The sequence below is a fragment of the Helianthus annuus genome, chromosome 6 (assembly GCF_002127325.2).
Source record: "Helianthus annuus cultivar XRQ/B chromosome 6, HanXRQr2.0-SUNRISE, whole genome shotgun sequence".
Classification (NCBI taxonomy): Eukaryota; Viridiplantae; Streptophyta; class Magnoliopsida; order Asterales; family Asteraceae; genus Helianthus; species Helianthus annuus.
Genome location: NC_035438.2, coordinates 127106726 through 127113381, shown reverse-complemented (window position 1 = coordinate 127113381; position 6656 = coordinate 127106726).

Genomic DNA, 6656 nt, shown 5'->3' with positions numbered 1-6656 from the left:
ACTATGGTCACTAAACATGTTTGGTCGGATCCTAACGATCGACCAAACGGGTCGTGTTTGAGAGTCTAAGCGGGTGTTTAGTCCGCTTGACTTACGACTCTACACAAGCACTAATCTAAAAAGTGACGAGCTAAACATGCTAGAACATGTTTAGTTAAGTTAGAAAACAGGTTTTGATATCAAAACAAACGGTTTTTATACCCTACAGTAGTTTGGTTACAAAATACGCGAGAATACGCATTTTGGCCGAAACTACGACTCGTCACTGAGCCTAGATAACGTGGTAATCAGTAGGTATAGTCACTAGGGACTATAACCATCGTGATTACGCTCACGTCATGAAGTTCAAACGAACTTCGCATTGACCATAAACTGGTCAAAGCAGAAAGTCAAACGTGGTTTGACTTTAACGATAAAAACGAATGAAAAGAACGAAAGAATACTTACAGAAGGTCCCCGCAAGCTCTTGATCCGATTTACTATTAGGCATGAAGCATAAACTTCAACTTAGAGAGCCAAAATCAGATCAAGTGTGCTTTGGGAGAAAGTGAGGGTGGGTATTTATAGGAATTCAAGAGCCGTTAAGATCGTTCGTCGAAAATCATGCTTCGATCTTGTCCGTACAAGTAGGCACATGGTATTTGGATACCATGGGCACTCTAAAACCATCTAATTTTGCCCATAAAATGCTTAAAACCATGTTCCGAAACAAAGAAACCCAACTGCTGTTTAAAAAAAAAAAACATTCTGCTGAACTGGGACTCTTAGGCGGCCTGTGTAGCCTAAGACATTGGCTTATGCGGCCCATGTGGCCCATCTATTCAGAAACGACAGAAATAGCCCCTGCACTTCAGAACTTGGAATTCGGCTCATTTTTTGCACGTTTAAGCCCCGTTAATCTCATTTCAAGGTTCTAATATGAAGTTAAAGTATAGGGAACTCAAAAAATGCTCAAAAATATCTCGGATGTCGGTTCGTTTGGTCGTACGGTTGTGTTATTCGCTTAATTACGACGGAAGTCGTAACGAACGCAAAAACGATCCAAATCAAGCGACGAATGGATTTTTCTTATGCCAAACACTAAAATAAAATATTTTAATGCTTACATAAATTTTTGGATGTCCGGATATATTCAGATTGAAAGATATGGGCGAAAATGCAAACTTGTGCATTTTTTGACGCTTTCAGTCCCTATTGATCAATAAAGTTTATTTTAGGATACCGAACCCCTCAAAGCCTATTTCTATGCAATGTAAAGGATATTTAGGGTATGTTTAACGTATGATCAAGTTCCAAAATGTTCGTTACTATACAAATCGGTATAGTTTCGCAGTTTGACACAAATAGTCCCTGTGATCGAACAAACTTGATTTCAACACACGAAACCATCCAAAACTTATTTCTAACTTACGTGGAGGTTATTTAAGGTATGTTAAGCCTATTTCACTATTCCGGAGTGTTTGTTGCATTAAAATGGTTATATTTACGCATCAGTGCGCGTATAACCTTCCAGAAAGCGATTTAGAGCTTGAAATCGGAATTGAATCAAATTGTAAAATCACCAAACATAAATACACACATGATAACATAAAAACACATATAATAACACCAAAGCACATTGTTTTATTAATAATCAACATTTTTTTACATTGAACACCGACCATAGAACACAGTTGTCACAGTGGTGTTGATTGATGTGGTGGTGAAGATGGTTGTTGTGGTTCAGCTTGTGGTTCTGGTGGTGGTTGTTATGGTTCTGATGCAGGTTTAGGTTTCAACTTGATTTTTAATTTTCGCACTGCAGGAGATACAACACGTTTCCTTGCATTAGATTTCTTCCTACCTCCAGATGATGGTGGTGTTTGAACATCCTGAACATGTTCTGGTGATGGAATATACGCTTCATCATCGTCATCGTCTGCACTCCTCTTTCTTTTCTTTTTTATCAATCTATCTCTTGGATCATAATTTTCTTTGATCCATCGATCAGCTTCAGCATCAATATCACTTTCTTCAGGATCAGAAGAACTTTTCTCTTTATCATCACCTATCTTCTCACCAGCTGCTTCCTCAGCTTCAAAATTTTCATTAAGAGACTTCAATAATTGTTCAGATTCAGGAGATAGACGATCTTGATTTCCTTGAACATTTGCTTCTGTTTCAACTTCTTCAGGTTCACCGACCAACATAGTTTCAACAGCTTTCTTCTTGCGTTTCTTTTGCGGTTGTGAAGACGAACCTTCTTCAGCTTGAATTTTAGGAGTTGTCTTTCTACTCCTTTTCTTCTTTTGTAAACCACTCATTTCGTGTTTCTTGAATTCTGCTAACTTTGTTAATTCATCTGCTGCACTCTTTTCTTTCATCTCTTCATCATTTCTCTACTTCAGATGATTAACTGGATCTGGGTCTTCATAATTAGCACTCTTGATGAATCCAAAGAACTCTGCCTTTGTCTTCGGTTCTGGCCAATTTTTGTGATACCTGGATAATCTGATCAACGACTCGTTATCCATGTGATACAACACCAATAGATCACTATCTTCATCTTTCACTAGATCTGAATAAGCATGATCAAGCATCATTTGTACAAATCTCGGATATATCCAGGTTTTACTGCCTGAAGTAATGTTTTCTTTCATGTAGTGGAAAACAATTTTAGAAAAATTGAACTTTTTGTTCAACACCAAAGTTGTTACCATACACATCTGGTAATCTTTCATCACGCCGTATCCACCCTTTCTATGACTGAGTGCATGAACCACTGAGTGAATGAAGAACTTATACGGCTTTGGAAAACAAGCTTTCAAATAGTTTGCATCATTCAATGGACCACTATATCCCATTCTCAACATGCAACCCTTAACTATTCTTTCTGGAAACTTTATTGGTGAATTTTCATCATCCGGAAAATCTAACACTTCACGGACAAGTTGTGATGTGATGACGATCTCTTTATTTTCACCATTTAGGCTAACACTTGAAGTTATCACTTTACTCTCTTCATCATACGTAGCATTCTTCCAGAAACGATCAATATGAGATCTGAAAACACTATGATGATTTTTCAATGCCTTTTGGATAGGTAAACGCTTCATGAATTCCAGAATATCCTTGAATACAACCATCTTTGGAAGCTTTTCATCATAAACACAACAAGTGTTATGTGACGAATCAAATTCAACAATTGATGCCTGAACATAAACACAACAACAAGTTAAACATTTTTGCCCTAATTTCAAAACATAACATACTTCACGCGAATTGGAATTTCAAGCGAATTGGTTATTTTCAAAAGAATTTGTCATTTTCAAACTGTCTGACCAGTTACAAACGAAATGATGTTTCAAACGAAATGGCCATTTCGCATGATTTGGAAACATTAAACAGAGTGCCATTTCGTACGAAATGAATTATCATTTCGTTTGAAATCAACTTTATGAACAGTAATTTTACAGATTTCAAAACTTGATGTTATGATGAAATTGAAGCCCTAGGTTTGTTCTACAATGAATTCTTAGTATACTGATGTATTCTTTTATTCATTTTGTCCATTAAAACACCCTAGATCTAGATTCAAAGTTCTATGTTCATCGGACTTCATTCAGATTTTAAAAAAACATGCTTTGATCCTGAAATTGATGACTTAGATCTGATTTTCATCACATTCCGGTCACACTAATGTGGATTTCATCCGATTTGGACCATTATACAAACCTAGATCTAGATTCAAAGTTTTGTTCATCGAAGGTCAATCGATTTTCTAAGATCTGGTTCAAATAATCCATCAATCCTTACCTTTCCCATGATATAAGTTGAGGCAACCAACTTATACAAGGATTACGAGCAAAGAAACACAATATTTCAGCTTAAAATCACAAGAAACTGATGAATCGCCTCAGATCGCTTGAAGAGTATGTGTTTGGTGCAAAATGGAGAAACTGAGGTTTCAAGCGATTTGGCACCCTTTATATAGATGTGTCCATTTCGTACGAAATGAACAATGAAGCAATGTGGCCAACTCGTACGAGTTGGCTTAGATAAAACACTTGGCCATTTCGTGCGAGTTGGTCATTTCTCAACATTTTTTAATTTTTTTCAACTTTTTATATTTATTTTTTATTTTTATTAAACATTTACCACACACACAGTTAACCAAGTTCAAGTTAATGACCCTGGTTAACTGTTTAGCCTGCCAAGTCCAAGTTAATGACCTTGGCTGACCAATTTCAGATCTTACTGACTTTTTGAAACAGATTTAGGTTCAAGTTAATGAACTTTTGAACATTTCGAGCAATTACCAACAATTTTCACAAACTTTTTCTTATCCAACCCCAAAGATCCAACTTGTTTAGCACTGTGAGACTTTGATCATCAGATCTCCACGTCTGTTGTCGAAAGTAAGATGAAAAATCAAATCTTTTTGGATTTTGTAACATTCTGCTAAAACAAACAGCAAATCTTGTTGGATTTTAAGAAACTATAAACTGTACAAACATATTTTTGGTGAGCGTGTTAGAGGATCATATCAGCTGCTGACAAGGCACAAGTACCGTTAAGCTTTGATTTCATACTAAGCATTAGACAATTCACAGTGATTGCCGATATACTAATCCAATTTAAATTTTTACACAAATTTCAATCTTGTTTAGGATATGATTTAGTGTTTTAAAGTCTTAACTTATACGCGTGTACCACCTCGGAATATACTCCCATATCCAGACCACTATATTCTGTCTTACAGGTGAATGCACACTAATGATATCTGTAATGGGTGAATGCGAGGCCATGAGAGCTCACGCTAGAACTTCCGTTCAATCAGAGAGATGGTGGCTTGACTTTAGGTGGGTCCCCTTTGGGGATCTTCTTTTCAACAGCACATGATTAGCATTTTTCAATGTTTCATCATTTTTTATGCTGAGGGTGAGCTTTAAGAATTAAAGCAGTGCAGAGTATTATACGAGGACTAGGCTATTGCTTTCACAAAATCAGAAGTCCTGGTATAATACCCCAGATATCATCATGTACAAAGACCTAGTATGTCAGAAATAGAGTCTTTCAAACAGGATTTCAGGGGTTACCTATATATCCGAGAGATGTTCCCCACATAATAAGCAAGAAATGATTTAGGTTTATATCCCAAACAAACTTACTAAATGTACAAAAACCTATCGGCATATCATCAGTGAGACTGCTTAACACATTTAAACTATACATTTCTTTAGCATACTGCAACTGTCTAGCTGATGTACTATCATTTCCCCTTTTTACACAAACTCCTTTTGATTTTTCTATTGTTTTTGGATTTTGAAATTTTATCATGTTTTTTATTTTCTGTAAACTTGAAATTTTATCATGTTTTTGTATTTTCTGTAAACTTTCTCCCCCTAAAATCAAATACATATTTTTGTGTTTTTAGTTTTATTGAAAGCAGAAAATAAAATTGTACAGAAACTTGACAACAAGACGCAGATCACTTCTGATCGCCGTCCTCCTCAGCTTCACACTCCATTACCCTCCCAGAAAACAAATTTTTCAACCCGTTCAATTTTAAAAAAAATAGTTAAATCTTGTTTTATCAAAGGGTTTTGTGTAAAAATCAGCTCTCTGATCATCGGTGTGCATATGATCAATTCGAATCAGTTTCTTCTCATAGAAATCACAGATGAAATGATGTCAAATCTCAATATGTTTCATTTTAGAGTGAAGCACCGGATTTTTAGTTATATTTATTGCTGTCTCATTGTCCACAAAGATTGGAGTATCCAAGAACTGCAAACCATAGTCCCTCATTTGTTGTTGAATCCAAAGGATCTGAGAGCAACAGCTGGAAGCCGAAACGTATTCAGCCTCACAGGTTGAGAGAGCGACTGTGGTTTGTTTCTTGCACTGCCAAGTAACAAGCCGAGTTCCAAAGAACTGGCAACCAGCAGTTGTGGACTTTGCATTAAGCTTACAGCTCCCGAAGTCAGAATTAGCATAACCAGTAAGAGAAAAGTCACCAGATTTAGGATACCACAAGCCGGTGCTTGGGCAACCTTTAAGATACCGTAAAATTCTCTTCACAATCGTCATGTGTGACTATCACGGACTGGACTGATATCGGGCGCAGAGGCAAGTTGGATACATGATGTCCGGGCGTGACGCAGTCAGATACATTAATGATCCAATGATCGACCGATAGTGCGTCTCATCCACCTTTTCACCGCTTTCATCCGGACATATACCATGATTTTGAGCCAGGGGGTTGATGTTGGAGTTGATTCGGACATGTTGAATTTGTCTAGCACATCATTCACGTATTTCCTCTAGTGTATGAAGATTCCTTTGGGCATTTGCTCAACCTGAAGCCCTAGGAAGAACTTCATCTCCCCCATTGAACTCATTTCAAACTTTTTCTTCATAACCTTCTCAAACTCTTTGCACAATTCATCATTCGTCGGTCCAAAGATTATGTAGTCAACGTAAATCTGCACGATGAGTAGATGCCATGCAACCTCTTTTGTAAACAAAGTGCTATCGACAGTCCCTCTGATGAACCCGTTGGCCAGCAGATGTTGGGAAAGTGTCTCGTACCAGGCTCTTGGGGCCTGGTGTAGTCCATATAATGCTTTGTCGAGCAAATACACCTTGTTTTTGTGTAATGGATCGGTAAACCC